The following is a 15,228-nucleotide window of genomic DNA, read 5'->3' as shown; positions in this document are numbered from 1 at the left end:
CATGTATGAAAAATGTTTTCAGCCTTCTGAAAAATCATCAGTCTCCAATTATGCATGACCAGTTTGTGTCTGAATGAGTTCAGAACACGTGGACAGTTTCTGTTCAAATCAAGATCTATTTTTTTGCTGGAGAGAAAAGTAGCAGTTTAAGTAGGAAACAAGACTGTTTTGATGTATATACATCGTGTATATTTCTGAGGTAAGGATTCTGATTGAATCGTTAAAAATATATAATCATGTCATGGTTTAACCCCAAGCAGCAGCTAAGCCCCACACAACCTCTTGCTCACTCTAACCCCACCCCCTCAGTCGGATGTGAGGAAGAATAAGAATAATAAAACTGAGAAAACTCATGAGTTAAGATAAAGGCAGTTTAACAGGTAAAGCAAAAGCTGCACACACAAACAAAGCAAAACAAGGAATTCGTTCACCACTTCCCATGGGCAGGCAGATGTTTAGCCATCTCCAGGAAAGCAGGGCTCCATCATGTGTAATGGTTACTTGGGAAGACAGATGCCATCACTCCATACATCCCCTCCCCCTTCTTCCCCCCCCCCCCCCCCCCCCCCCCATTCCTTCCCCAGTGTTATATGCTGAGCATGACACCTTATAATATGGAATATCCCTGGAGTCAGCTGGGGTCAGCTGTCCCAGCTGTGTCCCCTCCCAACTTCATGTGCACCCCCAGACTACTTGCTGGTGGGGCGGTGTGAGAAGCAGAAAAGGCCTTGACTCTGTGTAAGAACTGCTCAGCAATAGCTAAAACACCCCTGAAGTATCAACACTGCTTCCAGCACAAATCCAAAACATAGCCCCATACTAGCTACTGTGATGAAGATATAAAGCCAAAGCCAGCCCAAATGAGAATAGTAACAGAAGATGTGATGAAAATCACTAACATCATCAGAGTCAAAAGTGAAACTGTGATTGCTTAGTTGAGAGAAAAAAAGTGTAATCAAGGCATGAAGGAAGGATGTTGTATAAGAAGAGTCTAGAGAAGATGATTGCTCCTTCCCAGTACGAGTGAATGTGCATACAGTAAAAGGAAAAGGCAACAATATCAAAATGGAAAAATACATGCAAAGCTATGTAGACAAACACATGTATAAATGAGTTCTTGATTTTCAACGTTTCATTCAAGCCAGAAATATAGAATGCTTTCAGAAGTATTTTTATTCAAGGTAGAAAAAGGTATTAGAAGCCAATAGTTCAGTCCTAACCCATCCATTAACTGATGACAATGGAGAGATGTTTTCTATTCTACTAGATCCTTTCTTCCTGAGCATCTAATGCTGAATCTGAAAAGCTGTAATTATCATTGTTCACAAGAAACTGGTGAGGGTTTTAACTTCACCGATTAAGAAAGCCGACTGCTAATAACAAAACCAGCAAAACCAGTACTATGTTTATGAAGCCAGTTTAGGTGGGAGCAGAGTGAATCAGATTAAAATACTATTAATTGCCATAAAATGTAATCTTATAGTAGTATTTTGGGCATCTTCATAGTAAAATTTTCCTTCTCTGTGCTAGGACACTTAATACAAAGGTTCTATGCTGGTACTTCTGTCAAAATTTCAAATAGGAGCTACAGAAAAGTGAAAATATGCATAGTTCTGTCATGGCCATAGTTTTGTCCCATTCAGGGGGGTCTATGTGTATGTGAATGTGTATGCATTCAGAAAGAAATACTTCTTATAAATGATGGATTTTTATGTAAATACCGCATTTGGTGAAAGTAGGGTTTTTTTGCCAAACTTTTCTTTTACCCAACAAGTTTTCTGCTTTGTACAAGTTCATGGGTTTCTACTTCAAGCTCAGCATAAGCAATCTTTTAAGCATGAAAAAAAAATAAGTTCTATTAAGTATCTATCTCCAAAACCAGATGGCTCTATTTTTAACAAAAAGTCTTTCCTCTCACATGTAGAACCCATGCTATGACCAAAGTAAATGAGAAACAATCTTAATTCTGTTCCTTCGGCTATATCTTTTGGATACCCTCCAACATAAAATGCATTAGCACAAAAATGTACTTGTCCTTAATTAATTTATAGCTTAGAGCAGAATACCATAAATAACAGTTGAACTTCAGCTGCAAAGGTTTTAAAGTTCTGAATAAAATATTGTATAAAACTTGTAATAAAACTTAAACAGTGCTAGAGGACAAATCTAACTATCAATAATTTTAGGAATTTCAGTGATGGATAGCTGAACATAAAAGATGTTTATTTTGTAATACATTTGGGTTATATTGAATTTATTTGCATTGTGGGAAAGAAAATTATTAAAGTTTTACCACTACCCTGAACAAATACACTTACTAAACTGAATCAATTTGTTAGGAGGTTTGATTGGTTTTATTTTGTTTTTAAATAGCTTGAAGCATATATTGACATATCTTATTCTGGTTGAAGGCTATAGAATCTACATGATACCTTGTACCTTGTACCTTTATACAGGAATACAGGACTGGAATGGGTCATCAGTTCTATTGTCCTAATATTGCAAGAATCCCATTTTATAATCACCTTCATAAACTTCTCAAGTTCCACTAGTAGAGTTAGGATTTTTACTGCTGTTACTCCAATTGGAAAATTTTTCCCAAATGTCATTTGTCCAACTGAGAACTTGTTTCTGGTTTCTAGCATAGATTAAATTCTGGTCGATCTTTGCCTATGGGTTCCCTTGCCAACATTGTCATTTACTTTAAGTGGCTCCCCCATCTCTGATCTTTGCCTCCATGATGTATTTATAGACAGCAACTGGATCCCTTAACAGCCTTATTTTGCTAAGCTAGACAAGCCACGCTCTTCATTCTGCCTTCTCGTATGATAGATTCTCTATTCCCCTGGTCATCCTAGAAGTCCATCTTTGTACCTGAACAAGTCTGAGGTAATGTGCTACAAATGACAATGTACAAGAGTCTTGTATAATAGCATAACAAAAGAAACTATAGCAAACAGAGTAATAATTTCAGGCTTGCAATGATATGCTGTGCCAAATATTTAAGAGATTGAGTAAAGCTTTTGAAATCTTCTAAGAGGATCTTTATCAGAAATAATGAGTTTTTTTTCTGAGTTGTTGATTGAAATTGCAGTATGAAAGGTTTTAGGGTTTTAATCAAGAGCTGGGAAATCAAAGAAATTATGATTTAGTTAAGACCTTCAGCCAGCATGGTATGGAGTTGATTAGATTTATGACAGTAATCATCAAAGAAATGAGTCTGGCAATTTGAAAGTTTTTTTAACAATGACAGAAAATTCCTATGAACATTCTACTATGTGATGAGTCTTTCCTGGAGAAGTCACAGTTGTGTTCACATAGAATCATAGAATTATCGAATGGGCTGGATTTGAAAGGACCTTAAGATCATCTAGCATTGTCTTTGTATTTTAATGGCAGAGCTCAGGGGGTTGGTTCCTGGAGTTAGCTTTGCAGAATGCTCCTGTCAGTGTGAGCCACTGGAAAGCAAAAGAGGCTGGGGAACAACCAATCCCACTGCCTCCTAGGACCACAGAGAAAAGGGTGTTTGGTCAAACCCAGTGTCCCCTGGTCTCCTATGCCATACCTTCTTGGAAAACTCCAGACAACTCTTGACTTCCAGCTGTTAAGATTATGACAGAAGTCTTTTGGGGGCTGTTTTGTTTCTAAACCTTACTGGGCAGATAGTAGAATCAAGTCTCAAGAGAAGCTTCATACAAAAACTTTTTTCCAGTCATGCTGAATCTGCATCCCAATGCTTGGAGTCATGATCACTGGAGTGGAGGCTGCCTTTGCTAGTGTGGAGGAGAGACATTGCTGCATTGGGGGGAGGTGCATTTTTTTCTACCACCCTTATTTTCTCAGGAATAAATACACTAAATTCTTTTTCAGTTTTTCTTTGTGCTGTAACATAAGAAAAAAAGAACTTCAGTAGGATGCTGTAGGAAAAGAAAAGCACAAATTTAAGCTGATACATGTATATATGAAGATCAATGAAAATGAAAAGCTTTTAAAGTACAAGCTTTTTCTTAAGCAAGAGAACAGGGAATTCCAACTGTGATTACAAGCAATTAAATACACAATTAAGGAAATACATGTCAGGGCACTGCATGGGTGGCTGCTCCCTGGGGTCTGGAGGAAGGAGTTATCTCCATGAGGACTAGTGAGCTGGGGGCAGCCCCACCCTTAAGTATCAGGCGCTTCCCTGGGGATTGGACAAGGTCAGGATGGGCCATGGGCACAAAAATGGGTCCAGCTCAGTAAGGCCCATGGCCAAGCAGGGCAGGGCTGTGGGGAAATGGAGACTGGCCCTGCTGGGTGAGGAGCTGATGGTCCCACAGGGGCTGACATGGGGTCCTGGGCCCTCTGGGCTCTGTCAATAAATTAAATGGAACTGTAATTCTAACAAACATTTCTGACAGTAATAGTCATCATCAAAGAGTTGATTTGATAGTGAAAACTGTCTCATGCTGCCTGCCCCCCAGTGGCCTGTGGGTCATGGGAAGTAGATGCCCCTTTAAGCCTCCTGAAGCCTTCTCCTGTGATGCTGGTGGGGCATAAGGTACTTGCCAAAATCAGCTTCAGTTTGTGTCCTATTCTGACTAATTGTGCATAGCCAGACTTTCACAGTGCCCACCAGACTGACTGTCCAGAGGGACTTGCTCTTCATTGCACCATCCCCAGTGTGAGAGCTGGAGCTTGGAAGTGCAAGAGAGTGAGAAAAACAGCTTTGAAAGCTCTTTGCTTTCCCTGGCTGTTCCTTTGAGGCTCCTGGCTTGTAGACCAATGGGAATATAGGGACTTTCACCAAAGCTGTTGTTAGTGTATCTTGGCCAACATGCCAAAGAAGCTTTCCTTCTGATAAGTTTGGTTCCCTGATCTATAGTGGAATGGCGGAAAAGGGGCATGTGTATGTGAAAAAAGAAAGCTGAAATGTCTTCTTAAAAGAAATTCTACAGAGAATCAATAGCTTCATATTACTGTGCTGAGAGTAAAAAGCAAAAATTATTCTATTTAGTATGTGATTAAAAGTCTCAACAACTGGCATGGGAAAAGCAACCCAGGAGGCATCCTGCTTTGCAAAGGGCTGTGATATTACTGTAGCCCTGTTAGGTTAAAGATGCTAGTGAGGCAAAGTCTGCAAGCTGCTATTTTAATTAGCCCAATGAGTGGTTAGAAGGGTTTTTCATATGGCTGTGAGTGAAATACCAGCTTTATTCAAGTCAGTGGCAAAATCTCAGGGGCTTACACAATGTCATATCATGGAAAGTATTTTAATGTATTTTAATTCAATACAGTGATATTCTGAGTGTTTTTTTTTGCTCACCATATTTATTGTAGCATCACTTAGTTAAAGTGGAGAATAAGGCACATGTATGCATAAATATTATTTCAAGATATTTTAAAGTTTAATGAAGAAAAAGGTTTTCCAGAGTAGTGTAAAACATCTATCTATCTTGCTGCTTGGTAAAGCACCAGAGGATCTAAATTACTCAATTCTGAAGTGTTCCAGCATATCTCCTCTTGGAAAGATTTAGGTGTAGTTACTGCATTTATGACTTTAAAGCAATAGTGGAGAGAAAGTGTTCTTAAGGGCCTATTCTTTAACCATGTTTCCTGTGAACAAGGTTTCTGCAAATTATGAACACTTACACTTTTTTCTTTTTTTTTTTTTTTTGCATTCAGTACATCAGATTTTAATCTCGTTTAAACTGATGAAAATCCAGAGTAACTCCTTTAAACTCAGAAGAGTCAAGACAGATTAAATCAGGATTTGACTCATTAAACCTTGACCTACCCTTTTTGTAATCTTATTAATTAATATGAGCTGGTATTGTCAGAAAACTCTACTTTCTTGTATTTTGTGAACCACTGAAATTGAAGGTCTTTGCAAACACATGGCTCACTTTCTTTTATTAGCTCTATGTAGTTGCACATTAGCTTTTTAAAGACAATAGTCTTGATCCTTCCCCTGTTAGAATTAATAATAAAAATCTCACTGACATTTTAGAAGGAAAACGTTTTTGTAGGATGAAGAATTAATTCCTGTAAATCTTATGTGTCTCATATAAATTATCTCTACTTTGCTGCTTGTAACTCTCATGCCAGACACGATTCAGAGCTTGTGGGTATAACAGTGTGATAACCTGAATTCTTGCACTTGTAGGAAATGTTTTCTATTATTAGTAAGAAAATAAATAGATGGATAATGGATCAATTTTATCCTAGAACTAGCTGCTCAGGACTGAAGTTTCCTAAATGAGTTTTAAAGAAAATTAACGTGTTTATAAATAAAATAAGATGGGGTTTTTTTCCCCTTATAAGGTCGAGTTTTACTTAATGTGTTTGCACCAATTTACCTGTGGTTACAGCTGCTTAAGATTCCATTATTGTATCTATCCCGGTATTATTCATCGTGCAATAAATTTTATTATTTCAATCCAGAGCAAGGATGAAAAATATCTGCACATACCAAGTTGGTATTTACTACTTTGCAAGAAATCATGTACAGTTTGTTAAGAAATAATGGGGAAGTTTGCCATACACTGTTCTGTTATTAACTTAGGCACCCTAGTAGTCGAGCTTTATTCCTTAAATGGTAACATCCCTAGTAGGGCTACATTGTTATTAGGAGAACTATATAAATTATTTAAGTAACAGTCAGTGTATAGGGTTGAACAAAATTGTTACTGTTTTCTTTAAAAAGATCACAACTTTCCAGAACACCATGTTCTACCTAACCAAAAGTTTTGCCATGGTCTCTCAGTCCTCAGAAGGTCTTCGGCACTGCCAGTCCTGCCTCTGGGCCTTCCGGGGCACATAGCTGCTCAGATCCATTGGCTCTGATCTTTCCATGCTAGCTTGTCTCTGAAGTGGGTTTGACCTACCAAACTGCTGATACCATAACCGTGCTGCTCAGTTGAGGAAGTCAGGGCAGAATTCAGGAAATCCACAAGATGGATTCAAATTCTGTTCATTTATGCAAACTAATCTAATGCATGAATGAGCTTTCATCAGCATGAGACCTTGCCTTCTTTCAGTTCCCCATATACCTTGCAACATACCCAGCTTTCCAATAACCAGTGCTCCAGTTCCCTCCATGTCTGGTACTATCTCCATGGTATGTGGATTTGTTGCCATGTCCGCAGCCTACCTTTGTTTTCTTTGTGGGCTGTGAAAGAAACTGCTCTGCAGGTCTTGCCACTGTGCTGTGGATTGTCCAGCTTGACCAGCCAAGGGAGTCATACGTTTTCACTGAGCAGCCAGAATTCTGCAGACTACATGCACTTTGACTAGCAGATGGGCCAAGCTGGACATATTACTTCTCTGCTGTCATTTCATCATTTCATTGCACTGCATGGCATTGCACATATTCTACAAAACTAATCTGCTAAATGAGGAACCCAGCAAAGTACCCACCAGCTTTTTTCTTCCCTCATATGGCTGCTTTTCTGAATGGAGGGGGTTACTTGGTGTTGGTTGCTAAATTAAAGCAGAAAGCTGCTGCCTCTAGTACCAGCTCTTAGGAGACAGCAAGAGCAAGAGCTTTCACCTTGGGGGCTGGTATACTTTATCATACCTGAAAACATGTCACCTAGTGTATTCTGAATTCTTCAGGTTACCATGCTCTATCATGGCTTTGGAGACACGTGGATAAGTCAATGGGAATAACTAAGCTAAAAAAAAAAAATAGCCTTTTCAAACCACTTTAAGTCTGGAAGTTGTTTTCTCGCTATCTTGGCTAGCAGGTAAAGCAAGCAGAAGATGCTGCTTCTCTCTTTGTCCTTGCATGCAGCCCCTGAGCTGTATCTTTTCTCTAGGGAGCAGCAGGGACCCCAGTCAGCCGCAGGTGGGAGCGGCAGAGTGATGGCACAGGAATACCTCCATCCTCGACTCCCTCCTCCCCACTCCGGACCTAGATTCTAGTGAAGCCCCTGCTCTGGAAGCATCCCTCGACACAGGTATTACTGCACACCATGGGCTGTCTGGCTGATACATGGGAGCTTTCAGGTGGAGCTGTGCTTCTAAATTAATAATATTCAAGAGATGCTGTTGCAATAGCATGGCTGGAAAGCAGCACTTGAGCTTCCTGCAGATATCAGCTCCAAGAGGAGACTAAAATGACTTATGTCATCTGTTGTCTTTCAAAGTCTCTTCTGAACTGCAGGGCTGTCAAAGTCCCCAGGGACTGTTAAGGATTATCAAGGACATCCTGAAAGTACCTTATTTCCCCTGATTATGGTTTTTGCTTAATGAGTTAGTAATAAGCATCCTGAGTTAAAAATTTAGTGTAATGAGGAACTCTTCAGCAGGCACTGCTGACTTTTATGACCTTACTGAGTGTCTCACAATATTTATGTGGGATTTTGCCTTTTAAAAGCCCCACTGCCATCACATTTGTTATACAGTAACAGTTTTTAAAATGTCTCATGGTGCTGAAACATACTTTTAAATTTTATACCCAGCTCAAAAACTGGAAGACAATCACTAACTGATTTTATAAAAATTTCACAACTTTAAACCCAATATCATATAATATTTTAAGTGTCTGACTCAGTTTTAATGCTTGGGATTGTCTATACTAATTATGGTCCCGGAAGATCTATCTCAACGTAAGAAAGCAACTCCATTTGTAGTCAAGGACTGCAAGCACAATCTTCCTGGAACTGAGAGTTGTACATTGTGCAATTTTTATGGCTTGTATAGCTTTTCTACTTTTAATTGTTTGAAACCTGCAATACATCACATAATCCTCCTTAAATTGTTATTGCAAATTTCCATTAACTTGGCATAAATAAGTTTTTATTTCTTAAATTTGTATAGTTACTATTTTGCCTAACAATGTTACACAAACAAAACTTTATTTTTCCCTGATACAAAGTCAACATGAGTACAAAATCCTACTGATGAGTTTCTGGTTAAGGAATTTTAAAAGCAAATTAGAAAAAAAAAAATATTTTCTTTTTTGTTAAAAATATGCATGTGTTATGAAGTCCTATAATTGCTCCATTACTTCAACAAATCATTTATTTACTCCTCCATCTTTATAGGCATTTGGAAAAGTTTCCCTGAGGTTTGAGAAAGCCTAATGAAATTGCGCTGTCATCTTTTTTTAAGATACAATGGGAAGAATAACTGTGGGTTTTTTCTTTTATAGAAATTCATCTTCAAGAGAGATCAGTCAGTGACAAGTATTTATACAGAACTCTCCAGCCTTGTTCTTGCTTACTTAAATAGAGATAATGTCATGAAATTGTTTGAGCAACATTACTTCATACCCTGGCTGAGCAAAAGGCAGGGAGCTAAGCCTGCTTGGCATACCCGTTCATGGTGTCTGTGCTATAATGCTAAATGCTGCATTTTGACAATGCTTTTATTTTCCAGGCTTTCCTATCCCTCTAATTATAATCCTTTGTCTTCAACACATGCTTATTTCAACAAGTCTGAGGTTTGTTGAATACTTGGTATTTGCTGCTTTCTGTGGGGTATGACCAGATGATTTCTAGTGCTGGGAAAGCTGGTGCTATAGCTGAGCAATGCTACCACACTGGCATGTGCTTCCAAGCATTTTTCTGTGCAAGCTTTCGGTTTTCCTTTATGCCAAAAAGTGATTACATTTGTATCAGTATGTACAATCATGAGATCTTTTTGCAAGCATGACAGCGACCTTAGGTCAAGCACATGGCAGATGCCCAGCTCTACAGAGATTCTCTAAATATGGCCATTTCATACCAGCTCAGTTTTGCAGTCCTAGAAGCAACTGACAAATTGCTGACTGATTTTTAATTTTGCATTTAATTTATGTTGTTTGTTTTGCATATAATCAATGATGCTGTGTGGGATGAATTTAAGAGGTATAGTAGGATACCAGATTTTGAAATGAACTTTGATTAATGAGTTACAGAACTTAATATGGAGGCAGATGGGTTTTCTGGGTTTCGACTGAATTTAGTAATTTCTCTAAGGTGATAATATACAAATCCTAAAGTACTGTGCTGTTAAAAGCAAATCTGAAAGTGTGACTGAGTAGAAATGGACATGAACTAATGAATTTAATTTAGTTTTCTAGCTGATAAATATATTAATAAACAAAAGTAGGCATTTCTCAAATTACATTTAGTTTAGCAGAGTCTCTCAGGTTTATAGATATAAAATACTCTTCATAATTCAGTAAAGAAACATTTATTCAACAGGAGGACTTTGTCCTGGCTTTTCTGAAAGGTTCTCAGTATATATACAGTGAAGGCTCAGCTGGTAGGTCAGAGCTTGGTTTTTCTGGACAGCTGCGCTTACCAGTCAGCTACTGGGTGCTCTGGAGAGCTGCCCTTTAGCTTTCAGGTGGGCAGGTCTGAAAAAGACTCTTTCATGTCTTAAATCCCTACAGTGCATATGTGGACAAATACAGACAAGAAAATGCTCTTATCTGTGGTCTGTGCAGTCAATATTAAGAGAAAAGAGGTGGTACTGAAAGTTCACTTAGACATTGTCACTAGGGATAGAAACTTGCGTGAGGTTTATTCTCACTGGGAATAAAATAGTATATGAAATGGGAAATGAGCATATGAGAATACTTTCTGTCACGTCTTGTGTCTTAAGATAACTAAATATAGCCCCTTAATAAGGCAAGAGGTGAATTTGCATCCTTACAAGAAGAAAGCTGGTTTATCTTCCATTTCCCAAACCACAAGTGGGAAGCTAAAAAGCAGTAACAATAACACTTTGAGCAAATCAGAGGAAAAACTACCCTTATGACCATAACTAGCATTTACACCTAAAAAAGCAGCTGCCTGGGCAGTGCAGGGTCCGGCTTGCTGCCCACAGACCCAAGACATGATGGGAGCTGCCAGCAGCGACTGTAGCAGGTCCTTGCCAACACCATGGGTTCACCACATATGCACAGGAGAAGCAGCCCAAAGTAATTTCTCGGTCATCTAAACTTCCTTGAAGGCAGATGAAAAATATTTAAGTAAACAAATAAGTAATGCTGAGACATTACATAACTGCTGGGTCAGACAGTTTTTCATTAAATACAAACAGTAATTTCTCTATTTATATGCTGCTTTCTTACCTGGTTTCTTACTTGCTTTACCAACCATATACCATTTGCATATGCCTCCCCGCTTTTTTGGAGTGGTGACCAAACTTTTTGGAATTGTTATGAAAAGTCAAATCATTCTAAATTTGTATTGAGAGACCCAGTGATGCCTTAATATTTAAAGGAACACACCAATTCATTTCAGCAACACTGAGACCCACATTGCTTTCCTGTCACCTACATCCTCACAGGAAATAGAAACTTGAAAATTTTATGATTAATTTTTTTTTCCAGATTTACCTTAATTATTAAAAATTAGTCTCTTGTTTCACTTGCTCTAACTAAAAGGAAGCTAACACAGATCCATTGTTTATTGCTTTCCTTAAATTAGTTGTTTGGGGCAATAATCGCCAAATTCTCCCCACTTTTCCTCCCAAGTAACTGTTCAGCACAAATTAATTGTGTCTGAAGAGTCAAACGAGCTCGTTTCCCAGTTAGGTATCTCAGTAACAGTGACCTTTTGACTCCTTTAAGTACTTTTTAGAAACACTGTGTTCTCTGTTCCTCCTGGCCAGAAGTGTCCCTGAAGCAGTGGTCTGTGTCTGGCAGAAAATCCACCCCAGCAGCACAAGCCACTTGAGGTTGAAACTTCATTAAAACAAAGTTGGGAGGGTTGGTTATAGAATGGACTGTGAGCGGTGGACACAGTCCCAATAGCCTCTGTCATATCCTTACATTTACCACCAAGTGTGGCACTGTGTCAGATGCTGATAATGAAGTGCCAAATACCTGTTATTGCCTCCCCACCCAATAGCAGAATCAGCCTTTGTGATGATGTATTTATGGATTCAGGGCCAGTTTATCAGTTATTTTACTGATGTGCCCAAATTAAGGGCACACCCTCTTTAGAAAGGTCAGTGGTGGCTCAGAGGGGCAAAACTGAGACCTCCCAACACATCACAAGGGCAGGATGCAGTGGTGTCCTCCAGCCATGTCCTCTCACAGGGAGGCTGTAGCAATACCACCCTCTGCACAGCACCTTTTTTCGTGGAAAGAAAATCAGGAGGTGCTTCTGCTGATAGACAGGAGCCATGGTGGGTTTCAGCCGTGGTCACTGGAGCTGCATGACTGAAGATGAGGGCAGGCCTGAAGACTTAACATAACCTCAGAGAGCCTGGGTCCCATTTCAAAGATGCTGCAGATTATGGATGAAACCTAAACTCCTAGCTCAGTCGCACAAGTGAGATACTTAAAGCTGAACAGTATGAATTTGTGCCAGTGCAGATAATTTTAACTTCATGTAGCCTTGTAAAACACCCACTCCATTTGTAGGAGCTCTTTTTGATATCTTTCCATGGCTCTGAACTGAAATTACTTTCTAAAAAAAGCAGCTAAGATTTTTTTACTTTGTCCTAGTGGAAAAAAAATGCATCCTTTTTAAAAAACTTCAGTAAGGTTGGGTGTTTGGCTAGTTGCAACAAGACAAACACAATTCACTTAGATTTTACCCCTGATGAAACTGGATTTTAAGGAGTCACAGACATTAAAGCAACTTGAATCTGACAGCAGTTAATTCCAGTTAATGCAAGACCAAGCCCATGCAAAGATATCTATTTGCTTCTTCCTTCTCTTTTCTTTCCCTTCTCAAAGTAGCTATGCTATGTTTTCATCTTAGCCTGACTTTTTGCTCTGAACTAAAAAAACAATGTTTGAGCAGATTAACATTGACAGGCTTTTCAGAAAAAAGATCAAAACCAGCTAACCCTGTACATGCAGGGTAATTCTTTAACTTCATTCTTTTCGAGTGAAGAAATTGTCTAGGGATTTTGAAACCAAGACATTAGAAGAGGCACATAAATATGGTTTATATAAATGAAAGCTATTAAAGTGGATGAGGCCTTTTTCAATGCCCAGGTGAGGTATCTGAAGTTTTTGCGTGGCTCCCTGTCAGCATGAGGCACTGGTATTATTTAAATCAGTTAGGCTGACATTTACTTCTTTACTTTCTTTGCCACAAATTCTGAAGTCAGTGGAAAGCCTGCATGATTACTGGGAAATAATGACAGTCACTGAGCTGGCACTGCCAGGAATGAAGTAAGACTCTCCTTTACTTTTACCTCTTTACAAATAGTAATGACAAGTTAAGGCTGGGGCTTTGAATAATGCAGGGGACATTCTGAGGCCTTGAAGAGTTAGTCCTCTTATCAGTGATAGGAAGCGGAAGAGCTCAAAGTTTGTGCCATGAAGCCCAGCAACAGCCAGGAGAAGCCTAGTGTGAAGCGGGATGTTGTGCTCTGCTTCAGCTGCCCTGTTTCTTCCTGATCCCTGCTGAACTGCACTATTTCCAGACTACTCTTCAATAAAAATACACCTCTAAATAAGTAGAAGTTGCCTTGACCTAACGTATATGAAAAAATACGGATCATTTCTGTTTTCCCACCACCCTCCGCTTATTTTCTCTCTGCAGACTGTGTATTTATGGTGAGTTGCACTTTCCCTTTGCACAGCTGATTAGTTTTCCATTTCCTTTGTTTGTAAAGGAGCAGGCTGTGGAAAGGAAAGGCTGTAAATTAAACAGTGCCATGGCATGAGCATGGATATTGGAAGGTGAATGGCTGTACTCTTATTAAACCTTTGGAGTGGTCCCTGGCACACTTTTGGCCAGCTCACTTAACACCTTCCTGAACCATTTGAGATCATGTTTCAGGCCTCAGCATGGGCTAGGAGGAATTCCCAGTGGGCAGTGTGGATGCAGCCAGCATGTTATGGATGCTAAAAGGGCTTAAAAGCCTGAAGGATTTTCCAGGACAGCTGGCCTCACAGTCAGAGCGCAGTCCTGGACATGGTTAATCTCCAGGATACACGTAGCCAGAGAATTCCTTTTCTTTTTTTTTCCTCCAACAGGAAAAATATTATTGTAAAGCCAACCAAAATTGATAGCGAAACTCAAGGGTAGGTTTAGTATCAGAGACGACTTTTAACTTCTTGTTTTGAAACCATTCAAACTTCACAGAGAAGGAACCTTCTGTGAGGTGGAAGGCAGCCTAGCCTAACGGAGGGGGTTAAATTCACCTCTCACCGAAAGACCAGGCATTCATGTGCAAGCTGGTACTGTGTGTCTATCAACAACTGAAACTTCCTACAAAGGAGTCACTGAGAGAGATTTGGAACTTGTTCTCTGTTTTGGTTGACAGCTGAAATTTGAGATGCTACAGATGTGTTTTTACACTGTTGTCTCTTGGAGACAATATTTGTAGAAGATACAGGTCCTTTGTAAGATTTTTTTTCCCCTTGCAAAATCTGTGAAGGTATCTACATAGGGATTATTTTTTTTTATTTGCATAAAACAAAAGAAGGATAAATTAGTGAGTTGTAAATTTTAGGTACATCTGTTTATTGGTTCCAGGAAAATCAGATCTGTGCAAGTCATGGCTACTGAAGATTACAGGACTCATGATTCATATCTGGTCATCAGGAGACAGCAAAATACTTCCCTTGACCCAGAGCTTGAATTTTGTTTTTGGGACATTGAGCTTTTTGTCTTGTCTTACGTGTGTTAAAAGACAAGTTAATTTTGAAAGAAAAAATAATTTTAAAGTGAAAAGTTGAAAGAGATTTTGTAGAAAGCTAATAAGAGTTAGTTTCCCCATTTCCTAACTGGATTCCTTATTTGCCCCATGTTTCATTCCTAGTTTAAAGTAGGATTGCAAGGACCACAGAATGACTTTACTTTCCATGCTGTGTTCCCTTAGTGGTATAACAGGTTTAGGTATTTTGGTGGGTCACTGTGAAGATAGGGACAAGGGACTCAAGAGCAAGAGCTGTAATAAGCCTGCTCCTGCCTATTGCTGCTTTCAGCAGTTTCGTGCTATTTTAGAAGCAGAAAATGCATTATAGGAGCAGTGGTCTTTAGAAACTACTTATGAGAGTTATCGCGGGTTTCATAAGCCCACAGTATATTTGATCTTGCAGGTTATCAGCTTGGTTCTATGGTGTCAACAAAAAGAAATGACTAATGCTTACCTAACACCAAAGATCTGCAGGAGTGAAAAATCTTTGGAAGGCCAGCTAATCTGCATCACCTCTCTTACCATTTTCCAGGCACGTTCCGGCTGTCAGGTGATAAAACAAATGTGTAGTAAGTTTGGCCTGAAACTAATGGTGACATTGTTAGCTTTATCTTTATGTGAAGTTCACAGTTGGATTTTCAATTG

The 15,228-nt window shown here is 39.1% G+C and overlaps 1 protein-coding gene across 2 annotated transcripts in view; it reads left to right on the top strand.

Moving 5' to 3' along the window:
* Nucleotides 1-15,228, top strand: part of FILIP1 (filamin A interacting protein 1) — a 108,936-nt gene that overhangs the window by 23,068 nt on the left and 70,640 nt on the right. The gene's annotated exons all lie outside the window — the stretch shown is intronic.

Source organism: Melopsittacus undulatus, chromosome 3 (assembly GCF_012275295.1).
Source record: "Melopsittacus undulatus isolate bMelUnd1 chromosome 3, bMelUnd1.mat.Z, whole genome shotgun sequence".
In the NCBI taxonomy this organism is placed as follows: Eukaryota; Metazoa; Chordata; class Aves; order Psittaciformes; family Psittaculidae; genus Melopsittacus; species Melopsittacus undulatus.
This window is presented reverse-complemented; position numbering and strand designations above follow the sequence as displayed.